This window comes from Xyrauchen texanus, unplaced genomic scaffold, assembly GCF_025860055.1.
Source record: "Xyrauchen texanus isolate HMW12.3.18 unplaced genomic scaffold, RBS_HiC_50CHRs HiC_scaffold_72, whole genome shotgun sequence".
In the NCBI taxonomy this organism is placed as follows: Eukaryota; Metazoa; Chordata; class Actinopteri; order Cypriniformes; family Catostomidae; genus Xyrauchen; species Xyrauchen texanus.
Window position 1 is genome coordinate 18592 of NW_026266709.1, and position 25725 is coordinate 44316.

General features: G+C 41.8%; 34 pseudogenes; all 34 read right to left on the reverse strand.

The window, feature by feature from the left end:
- Nucleotides 1-328: 328 nt before the first annotated feature.
- On the reverse strand, nt 329-447 carry LOC127642607 (uncharacterized; annotated as a pseudogene).
- A 624-nt stretch (nt 448-1071) lies between these two features.
- Nucleotides 1072-1191, reverse strand: LOC127642625 (uncharacterized; annotated as a pseudogene).
- Nucleotides 1192-1807: 616 nt separating this feature from the next.
- On the reverse strand, nt 1808-1925 carry LOC127642652 (uncharacterized; annotated as a pseudogene).
- Nucleotides 1926-2543: 618 nt separating this feature from the next.
- Nucleotides 2544-2662, reverse strand: LOC127642628 (uncharacterized; annotated as a pseudogene).
- A 623-nt stretch (nt 2663-3285) lies between these two features.
- Nucleotides 3286-3403, reverse strand: LOC127642644 (uncharacterized; annotated as a pseudogene).
- Nucleotides 3404-4018: 615 nt separating this feature from the next.
- On the reverse strand, nt 4019-4137 carry LOC127642595 (uncharacterized; annotated as a pseudogene).
- A 621-nt stretch (nt 4138-4758) lies between these two features.
- Nucleotides 4759-4877, reverse strand: LOC127642613 (uncharacterized; annotated as a pseudogene).
- A 626-nt stretch (nt 4878-5503) lies between these two features.
- Nucleotides 5504-5621, reverse strand: LOC127642643 (uncharacterized; annotated as a pseudogene).
- Nucleotides 5622-6244: 623 nt separating this feature from the next.
- LOC127642691 (uncharacterized) lies at nt 6245-6363 on the reverse strand (annotated as a pseudogene).
- Nucleotides 6364-6982: 619 nt separating this feature from the next.
- Nucleotides 6983-7101, reverse strand: LOC127642605 (uncharacterized; annotated as a pseudogene).
- A 630-nt stretch (nt 7102-7731) lies between these two features.
- LOC127642586 (uncharacterized) lies at nt 7732-7850 on the reverse strand (annotated as a pseudogene).
- Nucleotides 7851-8476: 626 nt separating this feature from the next.
- Nucleotides 8477-8595, reverse strand: LOC127642597 (uncharacterized; annotated as a pseudogene).
- Nucleotides 8596-9211: 616 nt separating this feature from the next.
- Nucleotides 9212-9330, reverse strand: LOC127642599 (uncharacterized; annotated as a pseudogene).
- Nucleotides 9331-9956: 626 nt separating this feature from the next.
- On the reverse strand, nt 9957-10075 carry LOC127642641 (uncharacterized; annotated as a pseudogene).
- A 626-nt stretch (nt 10076-10701) lies between these two features.
- LOC127642609 (uncharacterized) lies at nt 10702-10820 on the reverse strand (annotated as a pseudogene).
- Nucleotides 10821-12175: 1355 nt separating this feature from the next.
- LOC127642639 (uncharacterized) lies at nt 12176-12295 on the reverse strand (annotated as a pseudogene).
- Nucleotides 12296-12915: 620 nt separating this feature from the next.
- Nucleotides 12916-13034, reverse strand: LOC127642621 (uncharacterized; annotated as a pseudogene).
- Nucleotides 13035-13658: 624 nt separating this feature from the next.
- On the reverse strand, nt 13659-13777 carry LOC127642633 (uncharacterized; annotated as a pseudogene).
- A 620-nt stretch (nt 13778-14397) lies between these two features.
- On the reverse strand, nt 14398-14517 carry LOC127642623 (uncharacterized; annotated as a pseudogene).
- A 625-nt stretch (nt 14518-15142) lies between these two features.
- Nucleotides 15143-15261, reverse strand: LOC127642673 (uncharacterized; annotated as a pseudogene).
- Nucleotides 15262-15885: 624 nt separating this feature from the next.
- LOC127642657 (uncharacterized) lies at nt 15886-16004 on the reverse strand (annotated as a pseudogene).
- A 623-nt stretch (nt 16005-16627) lies between these two features.
- LOC127642645 (uncharacterized) lies at nt 16628-16746 on the reverse strand (annotated as a pseudogene).
- A 624-nt stretch (nt 16747-17370) lies between these two features.
- Nucleotides 17371-17489, reverse strand: LOC127642674 (uncharacterized; annotated as a pseudogene).
- Nucleotides 17490-18109: 620 nt separating this feature from the next.
- LOC127642675 (uncharacterized) lies at nt 18110-18228 on the reverse strand (annotated as a pseudogene).
- Nucleotides 18229-18853: 625 nt separating this feature from the next.
- Nucleotides 18854-18972, reverse strand: LOC127642669 (uncharacterized; annotated as a pseudogene).
- A 624-nt stretch (nt 18973-19596) lies between these two features.
- LOC127642676 (uncharacterized) lies at nt 19597-19715 on the reverse strand (annotated as a pseudogene).
- Nucleotides 19716-20337: 622 nt separating this feature from the next.
- LOC127642680 (uncharacterized) lies at nt 20338-20456 on the reverse strand (annotated as a pseudogene).
- Nucleotides 20457-21079: 623 nt separating this feature from the next.
- Nucleotides 21080-21199, reverse strand: LOC127642631 (uncharacterized; annotated as a pseudogene).
- Nucleotides 21200-21821: 622 nt separating this feature from the next.
- Nucleotides 21822-21940, reverse strand: LOC127642653 (uncharacterized; annotated as a pseudogene).
- Nucleotides 21941-22562: 622 nt separating this feature from the next.
- On the reverse strand, nt 22563-22681 carry LOC127642677 (uncharacterized; annotated as a pseudogene).
- A 622-nt stretch (nt 22682-23303) lies between these two features.
- Nucleotides 23304-23422, reverse strand: LOC127642678 (uncharacterized; annotated as a pseudogene).
- Nucleotides 23423-24045: 623 nt separating this feature from the next.
- LOC127642654 (uncharacterized) lies at nt 24046-24164 on the reverse strand (annotated as a pseudogene).
- A 623-nt stretch (nt 24165-24787) lies between these two features.
- Nucleotides 24788-24906, reverse strand: LOC127642679 (uncharacterized; annotated as a pseudogene).
- A 616-nt stretch (nt 24907-25522) lies between these two features.
- On the reverse strand, nt 25523-25642 carry LOC127642634 (uncharacterized; annotated as a pseudogene).
- Between the last annotated feature and the right edge of the window lie 83 nt (nt 25643-25725).

Sequence of the window (25725 nt, forward strand, 5' to 3'; positions counted from 1 at the left end):
CTTAACACATAATAATAATCCAGTGGCCAAAGAAAACTCTTCTCTACTTAAAAAATGACCTCAAGACGCTTTCTTTCGGATGTGGCCACCAAATTTTGGAAGCACTGCACTTTGTTTGTACTTTCCAACTCTGTATGTTGCAGTCAAGAAAGAGCAAAAGAAAAACCCTCTACTGCTTTCTGTAGGAGGCAAGATAAATGAGCAAGCTGTCCTTTGCCACAGAGAAAGCTAAATGAAAGAAAATCAATCAAATTTCCAAGGATAAATAAATATATCCCAGTTGAGCCAGGGGGGAGAGTATGAGTTAAAACAAACAAGGAAAAGAAAAATCTTACAGCACCTGGTATTCCCAGGAAGTCTCCCATCCAAGTACTAACCAGGCCCAGCCCTGTTTGGCTTCCGAGATCAGACGAGTTCGGGCCTGCACAGGGTGGTATGGCAGTAGCTTGAGTGCTACTGCGCTACCAGCAGGCCATTTAAAGCAAGCGCACTGCACACATCCTTATGCTGCTCTCCCATAATTAAAATATGTCTTGTACTGCAGCTCTAAAAAAGAGACAACAGGCCCTTTCCTCTCAGACAGTGTCAATTTTTATTTATTTCTCTTTTTGAAAAGGTAAGTGCCTCTCTATTTATTCAATTTCACAGGAGTCGTCCACAATACCTTTTTCTGCATACCTGTGTCACAGCTTCCATGTGGTTTGCTAAAGAGGGCATACTCAGCTGCACAATTATATGCTTAACACATAATAATAATCCAGTGGCCAAAGAAAACTCTTCTCTACTTAAAAAATGACCTCAGGACGCTTTCTTTCGGATGTGTCCACCAAATTTTGGAAGCACTGCACTTTGTTTGTACTTTCCTACTCTGTATGTTGCAGTCAAGAAAGAGCAAAAAAAAAACTCTACTGCTTTCTGTAGGAGGCAAGATAAATGAGCAAGCTGTCCTTTGCCACAGAGAAAGCTAAATGAAAGAAAATCAATCAAACAACCAATTTCCAAGGATAAATAAATATATCCCAGTTGAGCCAGGGGGGAGTGTATGAGTTAAAACAAACAAGGAAAAGAAAAATCTTACAGCACCTGGTATTCCCAGGAAGTCTCCCACCCAAGTACTAACCAGGCCCAGCCCTGTTTGGCTTCCGAGATCAGACGAGTTCGGACCTGCACAGGGTGGTATGGCCAGCAAGCTTGAGTGCTGCGGCTACCAGCAGGCCATTTAAAGCAAGCGACTGCACACATCCTTATGCTGCTCTCCCATCATTAAAATATGTCTTGTACTGCAGATCTAAAAAAGAGACAACAGGCCCTTTCCTCTCGAGACAGTGTCAATTTTTATTTATTTCTCTTTTGAAAAGGTAAGTGCCTCTCTATTTATTCAATTTCACAGGAGTCGTCCACAATACCTTTTTCTGCATACCTGTGTCACAGCTTCCATGTGGATTGCTAAAGAGGGCATACTCAGCTGCACAATTATATGCTTAACACATAATAATAATCCAGTGGCCAAAGAAAACTCTACTCTACTTAAAAAATGACCTCAGGACGCTTTCTTTCGGATGTGTCCACCAAATTTTGGAAGCACTGCACTTTGTTTGTACTTTCCAACTCTGTATGTTGCAGTCAAGAAAGAGCAAAAAAAACCCCTCTACTGCTTTCTGTAGGAGGCAAGATAAATGAGCAAGCTGTCCTTTGCCACAGAGAAAGCTAAATGAAAGAAAATCAATCAAATTTCCAAGGATAAATAAATATATCCCAGTTGAGCCAGGGGGGAGTGTATGAGTTAAAACAAACAAGGAAAAGAAAAATCTTACAGCACCTGGTATTCCCAGGAAGTCTCCACCCAAGTACTAACCAGGCCCAGCCCTGTTTGGCTTCCGAGATCAGGCGAGTTCGGACCTGCACAGGGTGGTATGGCCGTAGCTTGTAGTGCTAGGCTACCAGCAGGCCATTTAAAGCAAGCGCACTGCACACATCCTTATGCTGCTCTCCCATCATTAAAATATGTCTTGTACTGCAGATCTAAAAAAGAGACAACAGGCCTTTCCTCTCAGACAGTGTCAATTTTTATTTATTTCTCTTTTGAAAAGGTAAGTGCCTCTCTATTTATTCAATTTCACAGGAGTCAGTCCACAATACCTTTTTCTGCATACCTGTGTCACAGCTTCCATGTGGTTTGCTAAAAAGAGGGCATACTCAGCTGCACAATTATATGCTTAACACATAATAATAATCCAGTGGCCAAAGAAAACTCTTCTCTACTTAAAAAATGACCTCAGGACGCTTTCTTTCGGATGTGTCCACCAAATTTTGGAAGCACTGCACTTTGTTTGTACTTTCCTACTCTGTATGTTGCAGTCAAGAAAGAGCAAAAAAACCTCTACTGCTTTCTGTAGGAGGCAAGATAAATGAGCAAGCTGTCCTTTGCCACAGAGAAAGCTAAATGAAAGAAAATCAATCAAACAACCAATTTCAAGGATAAATAAATATATCCCAGTTGAGCCAGGGGAGTGTATGAGTTAAAACAAACAAGGAAAAGAAAAATCTTACAGCACCTGGTATTCCCAGGAAGTCTCCCACCCAAGTACTAACCAGGCCCAGCCCTGTTTGGCTTCCGAGATCAGACGAGTTCGGACCTGCACAGGGTGGTATGGCCAGTAGTGAGTGCTGCTGACTACCAGCAGGCCATTTAAAGCAAGCGACTGCACACATCCTTATGCTGCTCTCCCATCATTAAAAATATGTCTTGTACTGCAGATCTAAAAAAGAGACAACAGGCCCTTTCCTCTCAGACAGTGTCAATTTTTATTTATTTCTCTTTTTGAAAAGGTAAGTGCCTCTCTATTTATTCAATTTCACAGGAGTCGTCCACAATACCTTTTTCTGCATACCTGTGTCACAGCTTCCATGTGGTTTGCTAAAAGAGGGCATACTCAGCTGCACAATTATATGCTTAACACATAATAATAATCCAGTGGCCAAAGAAAACTCTTCTCTACTTAAAAAATGACCTCAGGACGCTTTCTTTCGGATGTGTCCACCAAATTTTAGAAGCACTGCACTTTGTTTGTACTTTCCTACTCTGTATGTTGCAGTCAAGAAAGAGCAAAAAAAAAACCTCTACTGCTTTCTGTGGAGGCAAGATAAATGAGCAAGCTGTCCTTTGCCACAGAGAAAGCTAAATGAAAGAAAATCAATCAAACAACCAATTTCCAAGGATAAATAAATATATCCCAGTTGAGCCAGGGGGGAGTGTATGAGTTAAAACAAACAAGGAAAAGAAAAATCTTACAGCACCTGGTATTCCCAGGAAGTCTCCCCCCAAGTACTAACCAGGTCCAGCCCTGTTTGGCTTCCGAGATCAGACGAGTTCGGACCTGCACAGGGTGGTATGGCCGTAGCGAGTGCTGCGGCTACCAGCAGGCCATTTAAAGCAAGCGCACTGCACACATCCTTATGCTGCTCTCCCATCATTAAAATATGTCTTGTACTGCAGATCTAAAAAAGAGACAACAGGCCCTTTCCTCTCAGACAGTGTCAATTTTATTTATTTCTCTTTTTGAAAAGGTAAGTGCCTCTCTATTTATTCAATTTCACAGGAGTCGTCCACAATACCTTTTTCTGCATACCTGTGTCACAGCTTCCATGTGGTTTGCTAAAAGAGGGCATACTCAGCTGCACAATTATATGCTTAACACATAATAATAATCCAGTGGCCAAAGAAAACTCTTCTCTACTTAAAAAATGACCTCAAGACGCTTTCTTTCGGATGTGGCCACCAAATTTTGGAAGCACTGCACTTTGTTTGTACTTTCCAACTCTGTATGTTGCAGTCAAGAAAGAGCAAAAGAAAAACCCTCTACTGCTTTCTGTAGGAGGCAAGATAAATGAGCAAGCTGTCCTTTGCCACAGAGAAAGCTAAATGAAAGAAAATCAATCAAATTTCCAAGGATAAATAAATATATCCCAGTTGAGCCAGGGGGGAGAGTATGAGTTAAAACAAACAAGGAAAAGAAAAATCTTACAGCACCTGGTATTCCCAGGAAGTCTCCCATCCAAGTACTAACCAGGCCCAGCCCTGTTTGGCTTCCGAGATCAGACGAGTTCGGGCCTGCACAGGGTGGTATGGCCGTAGCTTAGTGCTGCGCTACCAGCAGGCCATTTAAAGCAAGCGCACTGCACACATCCTTATGCTGCTCTCCCATAATTAAAATATGTCTTGTACTGCAGCTCTAAAAAAAGAGACAACAGGCCCTTTCCTCTCAGACAGTGTCAATTTTTATTTATTTCTCTTTTTGAAAAGGTAAGTGCCTCTCTATTTATTCAATTTCACAGGAGTCGTCCACAATACCTTTTCTGCATACCTGTGTCACAGCTTCCATGTGGTTTTGCTAAAAGAGGGCATACTCAGCTGCACAATTATATGCTTAACACATAATAATAATCCAGTGGCCAAAGAAAACTCTTCTCTACTTAAAAATGACCTCAGGACGCTTTCTTTCGGATGTGTCCACCAAATTTTGGAAGCACTGCACTTTGTTTGTACTTTCCTACTCTGTATGTTGCAGTCAAGAAAGAGCAAAAAAAAAACTCTACTGCTTTCTGTAGGAGGCAAGATAAATGAGCAAGCTGTCCTTTGCCACAGAGAAAGCTAAATGAAAGAAAATCAATCAAACAACCAATTTCCAAGGATAAATAAATATATCCCAGTTGAGCCAGGGGGAGTGTATGAGTTAAAACAAACAAGGAAAAGAAAAAATCTTACAGCACCTGGTATTCCCAGGAAGTCTCCCACCCAAGTACTAACCAGGCCCAGCCCTGTTTGGCTTCCGAGATCAGACGAGTTCGGACCTGCACAGGGTGGTATGGCCGTAGCTGAGTGCTCGCGGCTACCAGCAGGCCATTTAAAGCAAGCGCACTGCACACATCCTTATGCTGCTCTCCCATCATTAAAATATGTCTTGTACTGCAGATCTAAAAAAGAGACAACAGGCCCTTTCCTCTCAGACAGTGTCAATTTTTATTTATTTCTCTTTTTGAAAAGGTAAGTGCCTCTCTATTTATTCAATTTCACAGGAGTCGTCCACAATACCTTTTTCTGCATACCTGTGTCACAGCTTCCATGTGGATTGCTTAAAGAGGGCATACTCAGCTGCACAATTATATGCTTAACACATAATAATAATCCAGTGGCCAAAGAAAACTCTACTCTACTTAAAAAATGACCTCAGGACGCTTTCTTTTCGGATGTGTCCACCTAAATTTTGGAAGCACTGCACTTTGTTTGTACTTTCCAACTCTGTATGTTGCAGTCAAGAAAGAGCAAAAAAAAACCCTCTACTGCTTTCTGTAGGAGGCAAGATAAATGAGCAAGCTGTCCTTTGCCACAGAGAAAGCTAAATGAAAGAAAATCAATCAAACAACCAATTTCCAAGGATAAATAAATATATCCCAGTTGAGCCAGGGGGGTGTGTATGAGTTAAAACAAACAAGGAAAAGAAAAATCTTACAGCACCTGGTATTCCCAGGAAGTCTCCCCCCAAGTACTAACCAGGTCCAGCCCTGTTTGGCTTCCGAGATCAGACGAGTTCGGACCTGCACAGGGTGGTATGGCCGTAGCTTAGTGCTGCGGCTACCAGCAGGCCATTTAAAGCAAGCGCACTGCACACATCCTTATGCTGCTCTCCCATCATTAAAATATGTCTTGTACTGCAGATCTAAAAAAAGAGACAACAGGCCCTTTCCTCTCAGACAGTGTCAATTTTTATTTATTTCTCTTTTGAAAAGGTAAGTGCCTCTCTATTTATTCAATTTCACAGGAGTCAGTCCACAATACCTTTTTCTGCATACCTGTGTCACAGCTTCCATGTGGTTTGCTAAAAGAGGGCATACTCAGCTGCACAATTATATGCTTAACACATAATAATAATCCAGTGGCCAAAGAAAACTCTACTCTACTTAAAAATGACCTCAGGACGCTTTCTTTTCGGATGTGTCCACCAAATTTTGAAGCACTGCACTTTGTTTGTACTTTCCAACTCTGTATGTTGCAGTCAAGAAAGAGCAAAAAAAAACCCCTCTACTGCTTTCTGTAGGAGGCAAGATAAATGAGCAAGCTGTCCTTTGCCACAGAGAAAGCTAAATGAAAGAAAATCAATCAAACAACCAATTTCAAGGATAAATAAATATATCCCAGTTGAGCCAGGGGGGAGTGTATGAGTTAAAACAAACAAGGAAAAGAAAAATCTTACAGCACCTGGTATTCCCAGGAAGTCTCCCACCCAAGTACTAACCAGGCCCAGCCCTGTTTGGCTTCCGAGATCAGACGAGTTCGGGCCTGCACAGGGTGGTATGGCCGTAAGCTAGTGCTGCTGGCTACCAGCAGGCCATTTAAAGCAAGCGCACTGCACACATCCTTATGCTGCTCTCCCATCATTAAAATATGTCTTGTACTGCAGCTCTAAAAAAAGAGACAACAGGCCCTTTCCTCTCAGACATTGTCTATTTTATTTATTTCTCTTTTTGAAAAGGTAAGTGCCTCCTCTCTATTCATTCAATTTCACAGGAGTCAGTCCACAATACCTTTTTCTGCATACCTGTGTCATAGCTTCCATGTTGTTTGCTAAAAGGGCATACTCAGCTGCACAATTATATGCTTAACACATAATAATAATCCAGTGGCCAAAGAAAACTCTTCTCTACTTAAAAATGACCTCAAGACGCTTTCTTTCGGATGTGTCCACCAAATTTTGGAAGCACTGCACTTTGTTTGTACTTTCCAACTCTGTATGTTGCAGTCAAGAAAGAGCAAAAGAAAAACCCTCTACTGCTTTCTGTAGGAGGCAAGATAAATGAGCAAGCTGTCCTTTGCCACAGAGAAAGCTAAATGAAAGAAAATCAATCAAATTTCCAAGGATAAATAAATATATCCCAGTTGAGCCAGGGGGGAGAGTATGAGTTAAAACAAACAAGGAAAAGAAAAATCTTACAGCACCTGGTATTCCCAGGAAGTCTCCCATCCAAGTACTAACCAGGCCCAGCCCTGTTTGGCTTCCGAGATCAGACGAGTTCGGGCCTGCACAGGGTGGTATGGCCGAAGCTTAGTGCTAGCGGCTACCAGCAGGCCATTTAAAGCAAGCAGCACTGCACACATCCTTATGCTGCTCTCCCATAATTAAAATATGTCTTGTACTGCAGCTCTAAAAAAAGAGACAACAGGCCCTTTCCTCTCAGACATTGTCTATTTTTATTTATTTCTCTTTTTGAAAAGGTAAGTGCCTCTCTATTCATTCAATTTCACAGGAGTCGTCCACAATACATTTTTCTGCATACCTGTGTCACAGCTTCCATGTGGTTTGCTAAAAGAGGGCATACTCAGCTGCACAATTATATGCTTAACACATAATAATAATCCAGTGGCCAAAGAAAACTCTTCTCTACTTAAAAAAATGACCTCAGGACGCTTTCTTTCGGATGTGTCCACCAAATGTTGGAAGCACTGCACTTTGTTTGTACTTTCCAACTCTGTATGTTGCAGTCAAGAAAGAGCAAAAAAAAAACCCTCTACTGCTTTCTGTAGGAGGCAAGATAAATGAGCAAGCTGTCCTTTGCCACAGAGAAAGCTAAATGAAAGAAAATCAATCAAACAACCAATTTCCAAGGATAAATAAATATATCCCAGTTGATCAAGGGGGATCAAGTTATGAGTTAAAACAAACAAGGAAAAGAAAAATCTTACAGCACCTGGTATTCCCAGGAAGTCTCCCATCCAAGTACTAACCAGGCCCAGCCCTGTTTGGCTTCCGAGATCAGACGAGTTCGGGCCTGCACAGGGTGGTATGGCCATAAGCGAGGGCTGGGGCTACCAGCAGGCCATTTAAAGCAAGCGCACTGCACGCATCCTTATGCTGCTCTCCCATCATTAAAATATGTCTTGTACTGCAGCTCTAAAAAAAGAGACAACAGGCCCTTTCCTCTCAGACATTGTCTATTTTTATTTATTTCTCTTTTGAAAAGGTAAGTGCCTCCTCTCTATTCATTCAATTTCACAGGAGTCGTCCACAATACCTTTTTCTGCATACCTGTGTCATAGCTTCCATGTTGTTTGCTAAAAAGGGCATACTCAGCTGCACAATTATATGCTTAACACATAATAATAATCCAGTGGCCAAAGAAAACTCTTCTCTACTTAAAAATGACCTCAGGACGCTTTCTTTCGGATGTGTCCACCAAATTTTGGAAGCACTGCACTTTGTTTGTACTTTCCAACTCTGTATGTTGCAGTCAAGAAAGAGCAAATAAAAACCCTCTACTGCTTTCTGTAGGAGGCAAGATAAATGAGCAAGCTGTCCTTTGCCACAGAGAAAGCTAAATGAAAGAAAATCAATCAAACAACCAATTTCCAAGGATAAATAAATATATCCCAGTTGATCCAGGGGGATCAAGTTATGAGTTAAAACAAACAAGGAAAAGAAAAATCTTACAGCACCTGGTATTCCCAGGAAGTCTCCCATCCAAGTACTAACCAGGCCCAGCCCTGTTTGGCTTCCGAGATCAGACGAGTTCGGGCCTGCACAGGGTGGTATGGCCATAAGCTGAGGGCTGGGGCTACCAGCAGGCCATTTAAAGCAAGCGCACTGCACGCATCCTTATGCTGCTCTCCCATCATTAAAATATGTCTTGTACTGCAGCTCTAAAAAAGAGACAACAGGCCCTTTCCTCTCAGACATTGTCTATTTTTATTTATTTCTATTTTTGAAAAGGTAAGTGCCTCCTCTCTATTCATTCAATTTCACAGGAGTCGATCCACAATACCTTTTTCTGCATACCTGTGTCATAGCTTCCATGTTGTTTGCTAAAAAGGGCATACTCAGCTGCACAATTATAGGCTTAACACATAATAATAATCCAGTGGCCAAAGAAAACTCTTCTCTACTTAAAAAATGACCTCAGGACGCTTTCTTTCGGATGTGTCCACCAAATTTTGGAAGCACTGCACTTTGTTTGTACTTTCCTACTCTGTATGTTGCAGTCAAGAAAGAGCAAAAAAACCCTCTACTGCTTTCTGTAGGAGGCAAGATAAATGAGCAAGCTGTCCTTTGCCACAGAGAAAGCTAAATGAAAGAAAATCAATCAAATTTCCAAGGATAAATAAATATATCCCAGTTGAGCCAGGGGAGTGTATGAGTTAAAACAAACAAGGAAAAGAAAAATCTTACAGCACCTGGTATTCCCAGGAAGTCTCCCACCCAAGTACTAACCAGGCCCAGCCCTGTTTGGCTTCCGAGATCAGACGAGTTCGGACCTGCACAGGGTGGTATGGCCGTAGGCTGAGTGCTGCGGCTACCAGCAGGCCATTTAAAGCAAGCGCACTGCACACATCCTTATGCTGCTCTCCCATAATTAAAATATGTCTTGTACTGCAGATCTAAAAAAAGAGACAACAGGCCCTTTCCTCTCAGACAGTGTCAATTTTTATTTATTTCTCTTTTTGAAAAGGTAAGTGCCTCTCTATTTATTCAATTTCACAGGAGTCGTCCACAATACCTTTTTCTGCATACCTGTGTCACAGCTTCCATGTGGTTTGCTAAAAGAGGGCATACTCAGCTGCACAATTATATGCTTAACACATAATAATAATCCAGTGGCCAAAGAAAACTCTTCTCTACTTAAAAAATGACCTCAGGACGCTTTCTTTCGGATGTGTCCACCAAATTTTGAAGCACTGCACTTTGTTTGTACTTTCCAACTCTGTATGTTGCAGTCAAGAAAGAGCAAAAAAAACCCTCTACTGCTTTCTGTAGGAGGCAAGATAAATGAGCAAGCTGTCCTTTGCCACAGAGAAAGCTAAATGAAAGAAAATCAATCAAACAACCAATTTCCAAGGATAAATAAATATATCCCAGTTGATCAAGGGGGATCAAGTTATGAGTTAAAACAAACAAGGAAAAGAAAAAATCTTACAGCACCTGGTATTCCCAGGAAGTCTCCCATCCAAGTACTAACCAGGCCCAGCCCTGTTTGGCTTCGAGATCAGACGCAGTTCGGGCCTGCACAGGGTGGTATGGCCATAAGCGAGGGCTGGGGCTACCAGCAGGCCATTTAAAGCAAGCGACTGCACGCATCCTTATGCTGCTCTCCCATCATTAAAATATGTCTTGTACTGCAGCTCTAAAAAAAGAGACAACAGGCCCTTTCCTCTCAGACATTGTCTATTTTTATTTATTTCTCTTTTTGAAAAGGTAAGTGCCTCCTCTCTATTCATTCAATTTCACAGGAGTCGTCCACAATAACTTTTTCTGCATACCTGTGTCATAGCTTCCATGTTGTTTGCTAAAAAGGGCATACTCAGCTGCACAATTATATGCTTAACACATAATAATAATCCAGTGGCCAAAGAAAACTCTTCTCTACTTAAAAAATGACCTCAGGACGCTTTCTTTCGGATGTGTCCACCAAATTTTGGAAGCACTGCACTTTGTTTGTACTTTCCAACTCTGTATGTTGCAGTCAAGAAAGAGCAAATAAAAACCCTCTACTGCTTTCTGTAGGAGGCAAGATAAATGAGCAAGCTGTCCTTTGCCACAGAGAAAGCTAAATGAAAGAAAATCAATCAAACAACCAATTTCCAAGGATAAATAAATATATCCCAGTTGATCCAGGGGATCAAGTTATGAGTTAAAACAAACAAGGAAAAGAAAAATCTTACAGCACCTGGTATTCCCAGGAAGTCTCCCATCCAAGTACTAACCAGGCCCAGCCCTGTTTGGCTTCCGAGATCAGACGAGTTCGGGCCTGCACAGGGTGGTATGGCCATAAGCTGAGGGCTGGGGCTACCAGCAGGCCATTTAAAGCAAGCGCACTGCACGCATCCTTATGCTGCTCTCCCATCATTAAAATATGTCTTGTACTGCAGCTCTAAAAAAAGAGACAACAGGCCCTTTCCTCTCAGACATTGTCTATTTTTATTTATTTCTCTTTTGAAAAGGTAAGTGCCTCCTCTCTATTCATTCAATTTCACAGGAGTCGTCCACAATACCTTTTTCTGCATACCTGTGTCATAGCTTCCATGTTGTTTGCTAAAAGGGCATACTCAGCTGCACAATTATAGGCTTAACACATAATAATAATCCAGTGGCCAAAGAAAACTCTTCTCTACTTAAAAAATGACCTCAGGACGCTTTCTTTCGGATGTGTCCACCAAATTTTGGAAGCACTGCACTTTGTTTGTACTTTCCTACTCTGTATGTTGCAGTCAAGAAAGAGCAAAAAAACCCTCTACTGCTTTCTGTAGGAGGCAAGATAAATGAGCAAGCTGTCCTTTGCCACAGAGAAAGCTAAATGAAAGAAAATCAATCAAATTTCCAAGGATAAATAAATATATCCCAGTTGAGCCAGGGGAGTGTATGAGTTAAAACAAACAAGGAAAAGAAAAATCTTACAGCACCTGGTATTCCCAGGAAGTCTCCCACCCAAGTACTAACCAGGCCCAGCCCTGTTTGGCTTCCGAGATCAGACGAAGTTCGACCTGCACAGGGTGGTATGGCCAGTAGCTTAGTGCTCGCGGCTACCAGCAGGCCATTTAAAGCAAGCGACTGCACACATCCTTATGCTGCTCTCCCATAATTAAAATATGTCTTGTACTGCAGATCTAAAAAAAGAGACAACAGGCCCTTTCCTCTCAGACAGTGTCAATTTTTATTTATTTCTCTTTTTGAAAAGGTAAGTGCCTCTCTATTTATTCAATTTCACAGGAGTCGTCCACAATACCTTTTTCTGCATACCTGTGTCACAGCTTCCATGTGGTTTGCTAAAAGAGGGCATACTCAGCTGCACAATTATATGCTTAACACATAATAATAATCCAGTGGCCAAAGAAAACTCTTCTCTACTTAAAAAATGACCTCAGGACGCTTTCTTCGGATGTGTCCACCAAATTTTGAAGCACTGCACTTTGTTTGTACTTTCCAACTCTGTATGTTGCAGTCAAGAAAGAGCAAAAAAAAAAAAACCCTCTACTGCTTTCTGTAGGAGGCAAGATAAATGAGCAAGCTGTCCTTTGCCACAGAGAAAGCTAAATGAAAGAAAATCAATCAAATTTCCAAGGATAAATAAATATATCCCAGTTGATCCAGGGGGATCAAGTTATGAGTTAAAACAAACAAGGAAAAGAAAAATCTTACAGCACCTGGTATTCCCAGGAAGTCTCCCATCCAAGTACTAACCAGGCCCAGCCCTGTTTGGCTTCCGAGATCAGACGAAGTTCGGACCTGCACAGGGTGGTATGGCCGTAGCTTAGTGCTGCGGCTACCAGCAGGCCATTTAAAGCAAGCGCACTGCACACATCCTTATGCTGCTCTCCCATAATTAAAATATGTCTTGTACTGCAGATCTAAAAAAAGAGACAACAGGCCCTTTCCTCTCAGACAGTGTCAATTTTTATTTATTTCTCTTTTGAAAAGGTAAGTGCCTCTCTATTTATTCAATTTCACAGGAGTCGCCCACAATACCTTTTCTGCATACCTGTGTCACAGCTTCCATGTGGTTTGCTAAAAGAGGGCATACTCAGCTGCACAATTATATGCTTAACACATAATAATAATCCAGTGGCCAAAGAAAACTCTTCTCTACTTAAAAAATGACCTCAGGACGCTTTCTTTCGGATGTGTCCACCAAATTTTGGAAGCACTGCACTTTGTTTGTACTTTCCAACTCTGTATGTTGCAGTCAAGAAAGAGCAAAAAAAAAAAACCCTCTACTGCTTTCTGTAGGAGGCAAGATAAATGAGCAAGCTGTCCTTTGCCACAGAGAAAGCTAAATGAAAGAAAATCAATCAAATTTCCAAGGATAAATAAATATATCCCAGTTGATCCAGGGGGATCAAGTTATGAGTTAAAACAAACAAGGAAAAGAAAAATCTTACAGCACCTGGTATTCCCAGGAAGTCTCCCATCCAAGTACTAACCAGGCCCAGCCCTGTTTGGCTTCCGAGATCAGACGAGTTCGGGCCTGCACAGGGTGGTATGGCCATAAGCGAGGAATGGGGCTACCAGCAGGCCATTTAAAGCAAGCGCACTGCACGCATCCTTATGCTGCTCTCCCATCATTAAAATATGTCTTGTACTGCAGCTCTAAAAAAAGAGACAACAGGCCCTTTCCTCTCAGACATTGTCTATTTTTATTTATTTCTCTTTTGAAAAGGTAAGTGCCTCCTCTCTATTCATTCAATTTCACAGGAGTCGTCCACAATACCTTTTTCTGCATACCTGTGTCATAGCTTCCATGTTGTTTGCTAAAAGGGCATACTCAGCTGCACAATTATATGCTTAACACATAATAATAATCCAGTGGCCAAAGAAAACTCTTCTCTACTTAAAAATGACCTCAGGACGCTTTCTTTCGGATGTGTCCACCAAATTTTGGAAGCACTGCACTTTGTTTGTACTTTCCAACTCTGTATGTTGCAGTCAAGAAAGAGCAAAAAAAAACCCTCTACTGCTTTCTGTAGGAGGCAAGATAAATGAGCAAGCTGTCCTTTGCCACAGAGAAAGCTAAATGAAAGAAAATCAATCAAACAACCAATTTCCAAGGATAAATAAATATATCCCAGTTGATCCAGGGGGATCAAGTTATGAGTTAAAACAAACAAGGAAAAGAAAATCTTACAGCACCTGGTATTCCCAGGAAGTCTCCCATCCAAGTACTAACCAGGCCCAGCCCTGTTTGGCTTCCGAGATCAGACGAGTTCGGGCCTGCACAGGGTGGTATGGCCATAAGCGAGTGCTGGGGCTACCAGCAGGCCATTTAAAGCAAGCGCACTGCACGCATCCTTATGCTGCTCTCCCATCATTAAAATATGTCTTGTACTGCAGCTCTAAAAAAGAGACAACAGGCCCTTTCCTCTCAGACATTGTCTATTTTTATTTATTTCTCTTTTTGAAAAGGTAAGTGCCTCCTCTCTATTCATTCAATTTCACAGGAGTCGTCCACAATACCTTTTTCTGCATACCTGTGTCATAGCTTCCATGTTGTTTGCTAAAAGGGCATACTCAGCTGCACAATTATAGGCTTAACACATAATAATAATCCAGTGGCCAAAGAAAACTCTTCTCTACTTAAAAAATGACCTCAGGACGCTTTCTTTCGGATGTGTCCACCAAATTTTGGAAGCACTGCACTTTGTTTGTACTTTCCTACTCTGTATGTTGCAGTCAAGAAAGAGCAAAAAAACCCTCTACTGCTTTCTGTAGGAGGCAAGATAAATGAGCAAGCTGTCCTTTGCCACAGAGAAAGCTAAATGAAAGAAAATCAATCAAACAACCAATTTCCAAGGATAAATAAATATATCCCAGTTGAGCCAGGGGAGTGTATGAGTTAAAACAAACAAGGAAAAGAAAAATCTTACAGCACCTGGTATTCCCAGGAAGTCTCCCACCCAAGTACTAACCAGGCCCAGCCCTGTTTGGCTTCCGAGATCAGACGAGTTCGGACCTGCACAGGGTGAGTATGGCCGTAAGCGAGTGCTCGCGGCTACCAGCAGGCCATTTAAAGCAAGCGCACTGCACACATCCTTATGCTGCTCTCCCATCATTAAAATATGTCTTGTACTGCAGATCTAAAAAAGAGACAACAGGCCCTTTCCTCTCAGACAGTGTCAATTTTTATTTATTTCTCTTTTGAAAAGGTAAGTGCCTCTCTAAGTCATTCAATTTCACAGGAGTCGTCCACAATACCTTTTTCTGCATACCTGTGTCACAGCTTCCATGTGGTTTTACTAAAAGAGGGCATACTCAGCTGCACAATTATATGCTTAACACATAATAATAATCCAGTGGCCAAAGAAAACTCTTCTCTACTTAAAAAATGACCTCAGGACGCTTTCTTTCGGATGTGTCCACCAAATTTTGGAAGCACTGCACTTTGTTTGTACTTTCCTACTCTGTATGTTGCAGTCAAGAAAGAGCAAAAAAAAAACCTCTACTGCTTTCTGTAGGAGGCAAGATAAATGAGCAAGCTGTCCTTTGCCACAGAGAAAGCTAAATGAAAGAAAATCAATCAAACAACCAATTTCCAAGGATAAATAAATATATCCCAGTTGAGCCAGGGGGGAGTGTATGAGTTAAAACAAACAAGGAAAAGAAAAATCTTACAGCACCTGGTATTCCCAGGAAGTCTCCCACCCAAGTACTAACCAGGCCCAGCCCTGTTTGGCTTCCGAGATCAGACGAGTTCGGACCTGCACAGGGTGGTATGGCCGTAAGCGAGTGCTGCGGCTACCAGCAGGCCATTTAAAGCAAGCGCACTGCACACATCCTTATGCTGCTCTCCCATCATTAAAATATGTCTTGTACTGCAGATCTAAAAAAGAGACAACAGGCCCTTTCCTCTCAGACAGTGTCAATTTTTATTTATTTCTCTTTTTGAAAAGGTAAGTGCCTCTCTATTTATTCAATTTCACAGGAGTCGTCCACAATACCTTTTTCTGCATACCTGTGTCACAGCTTCCATGTGGTTTGCTAAAAGAGGGCATACTCAGCTGCACAATTATATGCTTAACACATAATAATAATCCAGTGGCCAAAGAAAACTCTTCTCTACTTAAAAAATGACCTCAGGACGCTTTCTTTCGGATGTGTCCACCAAATTTTGGAAGCACTGCACTTTGTTTGTACTTTCCAACTCTGTATGTTGCAGTCAAGAAAGAGCAAAAAAAAACCCTCTACTGCTTTCTGTAGGAGGCAAGATAAATGAGCAAGCTGTCCTTTGCCACAGAGAAAGCTAAATGAAAGAAAATCAATCAAACAACCAATTTCCAAGGATAAATAAATATATCCCAGTTGAGTCAAGGGGAGTCGTTATGAGTTAAAACAAACAAGGAAAAGAAAAATCTTACAGCACCTGGTATTCCCAGGAAGTCTCCCATCCAAGTACTAACCAGGCCCAGCCCTGTTTGGCTTCCGAGATCAGACGAGTTCGGGCCTGCACAGGGTGGTATGGCCGTAAGCGAGTGCTGCGGCTACCAGCAGGCCATTTAAAGCAAGCGCACTGCACGCATCCTTATGCTGCTCTCCCATCATTAAAATATGTCTTGTACTGCAGCTCTAAAAAAAGAGACAACAGGCCCTTTCCTCTCAGACATTGTCTATTTTTATTTATTTCTCTTTTTGAAAAGGTAAGTGCCTCCTCTCTATTCATTCAATTTCACAGGAGTCGTCCACAATACCTTTTTCTGCATACCTGTGTCATAGCTTCCATGTTGTTTGCTAAAAAGGGCATACTCAGCTGCACAATTATATGCTTAACACATAATAATAATCCAGTGGCCAAAGAAAACTCTTCTCTACTTAAAAATGACCTCAGGACGCTTTCTTTCGGATGTGTCCACCAAATTTTGAAGCACTGCACTTTGTTTGTACTTTCCAACTCTGTATGTTGCAGTCAAGAAAGAGCAAAAAAAAACCCTCTACTGCTTTCTGTAGGAGGCAAGATAAATGAGCAAGCTGTCCTTTGCCACAGAGAAAGCTAAATGAAAGAAAATCAATCAAACAACCAATTTCCAAGGATAAATAAATATATCCCAGTTGAGCCAGGGGGAGTGTATGAGTTAAAACAAACAAGGAAAAGAAAAATCTTACAGCACCTGGTATTCCCAGGAAGTCTCCCATCCAAGTACTAACCAGGCCCAGCCCTGTTTGGCTTCCGAGATCAGACGAGTTCGGGCCTGCACAGGGTGGTATGGCCATAAGCGAGTGCTGCGGCTACCAGCAGGCCATTTAAAGCAAGCGCACTGCACGCATCCTTATGCTGCTCTCCCATCATTAAAATATGTCTTGTACTGCAGCTCTAAAAAAAGAGACAACAGGCCCTTTCCTCTCAGACATTGTCTATTTTTATTTATTTCTCTTTTTGAAAAGGTAAGTGCCTCCTCTCTATTCATTCAATTTCACAGGAGTCGTCCACAATACCTTTTTCTGCATACCTGTGTCATAGCTTCCATGTGTGTTTGCTAAAAGGGGCATACTCAGCTGCACAATTATATGCTTAACACATAATAATAATCCAGTGGCCAAAGAAAACTCTTCTCTACTTAAAAAATGACCTCAGGACGCTTTCTTTCGGATGTGTCCACCAAATTTTGGAAGCACTGCACTTTGTTTGTACTTTCCTACTCTGTATGTTGCAGTCAAGAAAGAGCAAAAAAAAACCTCTACTGCTTTCTGTAGGAGGCAAGATAAATGAGCAAGCTGTCCTTTGCCACAGAGAAAGCTAAATGAAAGAAAATCAATCAAACAACCAATTTCCAAGGATAAATAAATATATCCCAGTTGAGCCAGGGGAGTGTATGAGTTAAAACAAACAAGGAAAAGAAAAATCTTACAGCACCTGGTATTCCCAGGAAGTCTCCCACCCAAGTACTAACCAGGCCCAGCCCTGTTTGGCTTCCGAGATCAGACGAGTTCGGACCTGCACAGGGTGGTATGGCCGTAAGCGAGTGCTGCGGCTACCAGCAGGCCATTTAAAGCAAGCGCACTGCACACATCCTTATGCTGCTCTCCCATCATTAAAATATGTCTTGTACTGCAGATCTAAAAAAGAGACAACAGGCCCTTTCCTCTCAGACAGTGTCAATTTTTATTTATTTCTCTTTTTGAAAAGGTAAGTGCCTCTCTATGTCATTCAATTTCACAGGAGTCGTCCACAATACCTTTTTCTGCATACCTGTGTCACAGCTTCCATGTGGTTTGCTAAAAGAGGGCATACTCAGCTGCACAATTATATGCATAACACATAATAATAATCCAGTGGCCAAAGAAAACTCTTCTCTACTTAAAAAATGACCTCAGGACGCTTTCTTTCGGATGTGTCCACCAAATTTTGGAAGCACTGCACTTTGTTTGTACTTTCCTACTCTGTATGTTGCAGTCAAGAAAGAGCAAAAAAAACCTCTACTGCTTTCTGTAGGAGGCAAGATAAATGAGCAAGCTGTCCTTTGCCACAGAGAAAGCTAAATGAAAGAAAATCAATCAAACAACAATTTCCAAGGATAAATAAATATATCCCAGTTGAGCCAGGGGGAGTGTATGAGTTAAAACAAACAAGGAAAAGAAAAATCTTACAGCACCTGGTATTCCCAGGAAGTCTCCCACCCAAGTACTAACCAGGCCCAGCCCTGTTTGGCTTCCGAGATCAGACGAGTTCGGACCTGCACAGGGTGGTATGGCCGTAAGCGAGTGCTCGCGGCTACCAGCAGGCCATTTAAAGCAAGCGCACTGCACACATCCTTATGCTGCTCTCCCATAATTAAAATATGTCTTGTACTGCAGATCTAAAAAAGAGACAACAGGCCCTTTCCTCTCAGACATTGTCTATTTTTATTTATTTCTCTTTTTGAAAAGGTAAGTGCCTCTCTATTTATTCAATTTCACAGGAGTCGTCCACAATACCTTTTTCTGCATACCTGTGTCACAGCTTCCATGTGGTTTGCTAAAAGAGGGCATACTCAGCTGCACAATTATATGCTTAACACATAATAATAATCCAGTGGCCAAAGAAAACTCTTCTCTACTTAAAAAATGACCTCCAGGACGCTTTCTTTCGGATGTGTCCACCAAATTTTGGAAGCACTGCACTTTGTTTGTACTTTCCAACTCTGTATGTTGCAGTCAAGAAAGAGCAAAAAAAAACCCTCTACTGCTTTCTGTAGGAGGCAAGATAAATGAGCAAGCTGTCCTTTGCCACAGAGAAAGCTAAATGAAAGAAAATCAATCAAACAACCAATTTCCAAGGATAAATAAATATATCCCAGTTGAGCCAAGGGGGTAGTTATGAGTTAAAACAAACAAGGAAAAGAAAAATCTTACAGCACCTGGTATTCCCAGGAAGTCTCCCATCCAAGTACTAACCAGGCCCAGCCCTGTTTGGCTTCCGAGATCAGACGAGTTCGGGCCTGCACAGGGTGGTATGGCCGTAAGCGAGTGCTGCGGCTACCAGCAGGCCATTTAAAGCAAGCGCACTGCACGCATCCTTATGCTGCTCTCCCATCATTAAAATATGTCTTGTACTGCAGCTCTAAAAAAGAGACAACAGGCCCTTTCCTCTCAGACAGTGTCAATTTTTATTTATTTCTCTTTTGAAAAGGTAAGTGCCTCTCTATTTATTCAATTTCACAGGAGTCGTCCACAATACCTTTTTCTGCATACCTGTGTCACAGCTTCCATGTGGTTTGCTAAAAGAGGGCATACTCAGCTGCACAATTATATGCTTAACACATAATAATAATCCAGTGGCCAAAGAAAACTCTTCTCTACTTAAAAAATGACCTCAGGACGCTTTCTTTCGGATGTGTCCACCAAATTTTGGAAGCACTGCACTTTGTTTGTACTTTCCAACTCTGTATGTTGCAGTCAAGAAAGAGCAAAAAAAAAAACCCTCTACTGCTTTCTGTAGGAGGCAAGATAAATGAGCAAGCTGTCCTTTGCCACAGAGAAAGCTAAATGAAAGAAAATCAATCAAACAACCAATTTCCAAGGATAAATAAATATATCCCAGTTGAGCCAGGGGGGAGTGTATGAGTTAAAACAAACAAGGAAAAGAAAAATCTTACAGCACCTGGTATTCCCAGGAAGTCTCCCACCCAAGTACTAACCAGGCCCAGCCCTGTTTGGCTTCCGAGATCAGACGAGTTCGGACCTGCACAGGGTGGTATGGCCGTAAGCGAGTGCTGCGGCTACCAGCAGGCCATTTAAAGCAAGCGCACTGCACACATCCTTATGCTGCTCTCCCATCATTAAAATATGTCTTGTACTGCAGATCTAAAAAAAGAGACAACAGGCCCTTTCCTCTCAGACAGTGTCAATTTTTATTTATTTCTCTTTTTGAAAAGGTAAGTGCCTCTCTATTTATTCAATTTCACAGGAGTCGTCCACAATACCTTTTTCTGCATACCTGTGTCACAGCTTCCATGTGGTTTGCTAAAAGAGGGCATACTCAGCTGCACAATTATATGCTTAACACATAATAATAATCCAGTGGCCAAAGAAAACTCTTCTCTACTTAAAAATGACCTCAGGACGCTTTCTTTCGGATGTGTCCACCAAATTTTGAAGCACTGCACTTTGTTTGTACTTTCCAACTCTGTATGTTGCAGTCAAGAAAGAGCAAAAAAAAAACCTCTACTGCTTTCTGTAGGAGGCAAGATAAATGAGCAAGCTGTCCTTTGCCACAGAGAAAGCTAAATGAAAGAAAATCAATCAAACAACCAATTTCCAAGGATAAATAAATATATCCCAGTTGAGCCAGGGGGGAGTGTATGAGTTAAAACAAACAAGGAAAAGAAAAATCTTACAGCACCTGGTATTCCCAGGAAGTCTCCCATCCAAGTACTAACCAGGCCCAGCCCTGTTTGGCTTCCGAGATCAGACGAGTTCGGGCCTGCACAGGGTGGTATGGCCGTAAGCGAGTGCTGCGGCTACCAGCAGGCCATTTAAAGCAAGCGCACTGCACACATCCTTATGCTGCTCTCCCATCATTAAAATATGTCTTGTACTGCAGCTCTAAAAAAAGAGACAACAGGCCCTTTCCTCTCAGACATTGTCTATTTTTATTTATTTCTCTTTTTGAAAAGGTAAGTGCCTCCTCTCTATTCATTCAATTTCACAGGAGTCGTCCACAATACCTTTTCTGCATACCTGTGTCATAGCTTCCATGTTGTTTGCTAAAAAGGGCATACTCAGCTGCACAATTATATGCTTAACACATAATAATAATCCAGTGGCCAAAGAAAACTCTTCTCTACTTAAAAAATGACCTCAGGACGCTTTCTTTCGGATGTGTCCACCAAATTTTGGAAGCACTGCACTTTGTTTGTACTTTCCTACTCTGTATGTTGCAGTCAAGAAAGAGCAAAAAAAACCCTCTACTGCTTTCTGTAGGAGGCAAGATAAATGAGCAAGCTGTCCTTTGCCACAGAGAAAGCTAAATGAAAGAAAATCAATCAAACAACCAATTTCCAAGGATAAATAAATATATCCCAGTTGAGCCAGGGGGAGTGTATGAGTTAAAACAAACAAGGAAAAGAAAAATCTTACAGCACCTGGTATTCCCAGGAAGTCTCCCACCCAAGTACTAACCAGGCCCAGCCCTGTTTGGCTTCCGAGATCAGGCGAGTTCGGACCTGCACAGGGGTGGTATGGCCGTAAGCGAGTGCTGCGGCTACCAGCAGGCCATTTAAAGCAAGCGCACTGCACACATCCTTATGCTGCTCTCCCATCATTAAAATATGTCTTGTACTGCAGATCTAAAAAAGAGACAACAGGCCCTTTCCTCTCAGACAGTGTCAATTTTTATTTATTTCTCTTTTTGAAAAGGTAAGTGCCTCTCTATTTATTCAATTTCACAGGAGTCGTCCACAATACCTTTTCTGCATACCTGTGTCACAGCTTCCATGTGGTTTTGCTAAAGAGGGCATACTCAGCTGCACAATTATATGCTTAACACATAATAATAATCCAGTGGCCAAAGAAAACTCTTCTCTACTTAAAAAATGACCTCAGGACGCTTTCTTTCGGATGTGTCCACCAAATTTTGGAAGCACTGCACTTTGTTTGTACTTTCCAACTCTGTATGTTGCAGTCAAGAAAGAGCAAAAAAAAACCCTCTACTGCTTTCTGTAGGAGGCAAGATAAATGAGCAAGCTGTCCTTTGCCACAGAGAAAGCTAAATGAAAGAAAATCAATCAAACAACCAATTTCCAAGGATAAATAAATATATCCCAGTTGAGCCAGGGGGGAGTGTATGAGTTAAAACAAACAAGGAAAAGAAAAATCTTACAGCACCTGGTATTCCCAGGAAGTCTCCCATCCAAGTACTAACCAGGCCCAGCCCTGTTTGGCTTCCGAGATCAGACGAGTTCGGGCCTGCACAGGGTGGTATGGCCATAAGCGAGGGCTGGGGCTACCAGCAGGCCATTTAAAGCAAGCGCACTGCACGCATCCTTATGCTGCTCTCCCATCATTAAAATATGTCTTGTACTGCAGCTCTAAAAAAGAGACAACAGGCCCTTTCCTCTCAGACATTGTCTATTTTTATTTATTTCTCTTTTTGAAAAGGTAAGTGCCTCCTCTCTATTCATTCAATTTCACAGGAGTCGTCCACAATACCTTTTTCTGCATACCTGTGTCATAGCTTCCATGTTGTTTGCTAAAAGGGGCATACTCAGCTGCACAATTATAGGCTTAACACATAATAATAATCCAGTGGCCAAAGAAAACTCTTCTCTACTTAAAAAATGACCTCAGGACGCTTTCTTTCGGATGTGTCCACCAAATTTTGGAAGCACTGCACTTTGTTTGTACTTTCCTACTCTGTATGTTGCAGTCAAGAAAGAGCAAAAAAAACCCTCTACTGCTTTCTGTAGGAGACAAGATAAATGAGCAAGCTGTCCTTTGCCACAGAGAAAGCTAAATGAAAGAAAATCAATCAAACAACCAATTTCCAAGGATAAATAAATATATCCCAGTTGAGCCAGGGGAGTGTATGAGTTAAAACAAACAAGGAAAAGAAAAATCTTACAGCACCTGGTATTCCCAGGAAGTCTCCCACCCAAGTACTAACCAGGCCCAGCCCTGTTTGGCTTCCGAGATCAGACGAGTTCGGACCTGCACAGGGTGGTATGGCCGTAAGCGAGTGCTGCGGCTACCAGCAGGCCATTTAAAGCAAGCGCACTGCACACATCCTTATGCTGCTCTCCCATCATTAAAATATGTCTTGTACTGCAGATCTAAAAAAGAGACAACAGGCCCTTTCCTCTCAGACAGTGTCAATTTTTATTTATTTCTCTTTTTGAAAAGGTAAGTGCCTCTCTATGTCATTCAATTTCACAGGAGTCGTCCACAATACCTTTTTCTGCATACCTGTGTCACAGCTTCCATGTGGTTTGCTAAAAGAGGGCATACTCAGCTGCACAATTGTATGCATAACACATAATAATAATCCAGTGGCCAAAGAAAACTCTTCTCTACTTAAAAAATGACCTCAGGACGCTTTCTTTCGGATGTGTCCACCAAATTTTGGAAGCACTGCACTTTGTTTGTACTTTCCTACTCTGTATGTTGCAGTCAAGAAAGAGCAAAAAAAACCCTCTACTGCTTTCTGTAGGAGGCAAGATAAATGAGCAAGCTGTCCTTTGCCACAGAGAAAGCTAAATGAAAGAAAATCAATCAAACAACCAATTTCCAAGGATAAATAAATATATCCCAGTTGAGCCAGGGGGAGTGTATGAGTTAAAACAAACAAGGAAAAGAAAAATCTTACAGCACCTGGTATTCCCAGGAAGTCTCCCACCCAAGTACTAACCAGGCCCAGCCCTGTTTGGCTTCCGAGATCAGACGAGTTCGGACCTGCACAGGGTGGTATGGCCGTAAGCGAGTGCTGCGGCTACCAGCAGGCCATTTAAAGCAAGCGCACTGCACACATCCTTATGCTGCTCTCCCATCATTAAAATATGTCTTGTACTGCAGATCTAAAAAAGAGACAACAGGCCCTTTCCTCTCAGACAGTGTCAATTTTTATTTATTTCTCTTTTTGAAAAGGTAAGTGCCTCTCTATTTATTCAATTTCACAGGAGTCGTCCACAATACCTTTTTCTGCATACCTGTGTCACAGCTTCCATGTGGTTTGCTAAAAGAGGGCATACTCAGCTGCACAATTATATGCTTAACACATAATAATAATCCAGTGGCCAAAGAAAACTCTTCTCTACTTAAAAAATGACCTCAGGACGCTTTCTTTCGGATGTGTCCACCAAATTTTGGAAGCACTGCACTTTGTTTGTACTTTCCAACTCTGTATGTTGCAGTCAAGAAAGAGCAAAAAAAAAACCTCTACTGCTTTCTGTAGGAGGCAAGATAAATGAGCAAGCTGTCCTTTGCCACAGAGAAAGCTAAATGAAAGAAAATCAATCAAACAACCAATTTCCAAGGATAAATAAATATATCCCAGTTGATCCAGGGGGGAGTGTATGAGTTAAAACAAACAAGGAAAAGAAAAATCTTACAGCACCTGGTATTCCCAGGAAGTCTCCCATCCAAGTACTAACCAGGCCCAGCCCTGTTTGGCTTCCGAGATCAGACGAGTTCGGGCCTGCACAGGGTGGTATGGCCATAAGCGAGGGCTGGGGCTACCAGCAGGCCATTTAAAGCAAGCGCACTGCACGCATCCTTATGCTGCTCTCCCATCATTAAAATATGTCTTGTACTGCAGCTCTAAAAAAAGAGACAACAGGCCCTTTCCTCTCAGACATTGTCTATTTTTATTTATTTCTCTTTTTGAAAAGGTAAGTGCCTCCTCTCTATTCATTCAATTTCACAGGAGTCGTCCACAATACCTTTTTCTGCATACCTGTGTCATAGCTTCCATGTTGTTTGCTAAAAAGGGCATACTCAGCTGCACAATTATAGGCTTAACACATAATAATAATCCAGTGGCCAAAGAAAACTCTTCTCTACTTAAAAAATGACCTCAGGACGCTTTCTTTCGGATGTGTCCACCAAATTTTGGAAGCACTGCACTTTGTTTGTACTTTCCTACTCTGTATGTTGCAGTCAAGAAAGAGCAAAAAAAACCCTCTACTGCTTTCTGTAGGAGGCAAGATAAATGAGCAAGCTGTCCTTTGCCACAGAGAAAGCTAAATGAAAGAAAATCAATCAAACAACCAATTTCCAAGGATAAATAAATATATCCCAGTTGAGCCAGGGGAGTGTATGAGTTAAAACAAACAATGAAAAGAAAAATCTTACAGCACCTGGTATTCCCAGGAAGTCTCCCACCCAAGTACTAACCAGGCCCAGCCCTGTTTGGCTTCCGAGATCAGACGAGTTCGGACCTGCACAGGGTGGTATGGCCGTAAGCGAGTGCTGCGGCTACCAGCAGGCCATTTAAAGCAAGCGCACTGCACACATCCTTATGCTGCTCTCCCATCATTAAAATATGTCTTGTACTGCAGATCTAAAAAAGAGACAACAGGCCCTTTCCTCTCAGACAGTGTCAATTTTTATTTATTTCTCTTTTTGAAAAGGTAAGTGCCTCTCTAAGTCATTCAATTTCACAGGAGTCGTCCACAATACCTTTTTCTGCATACCTGTGTCACAGCTTCCATGTGGTTTGCTAAAAGAGGGCATACTCAGCTGCACAATTGTATGCATAACACATAATAATAATCCAGTGGCCAAAGAAAACTCTTCTCTACTTAAAAATGACCTCAGGACGCTTTCTTTCGGATGTGTCCACCAAATTTTGGAAGCACTGCACTTTGTTTGTACTTTCCTACTCTGTATGTTGCAGTCAAGAAAGAGCAAAAAAAAAACCTCTACTGCTTTCTGTAGGAGGCAAGATAAATGAGCAAGCTGTCCTTTGCCACAGAGAAAGCTAAATGAAAGAAAATCAATCAAATTTCCAAGGATAAATAAATATATCCCAGTTGAGCCAGGGGGGAGTGTATGAGTTAAAACAAACAAGGAAAAGAAAAATCTTACAGCACCTGGTATTCCCAGGAAGTCTCCCACCCAAGTACTAACCAGGCCCAGCCCTGTTTGGCTTCCGAGATCAGACGAGTTCGGACCTGCACAGGGTGTGTATGGCCGTAAGCGTAGTGCTGCGGCTACCAGCAGGCCATTTAAAGCAAGCGCACTGCACACATCCTTATGCTGCTCTCCCATAATTAAAATATGT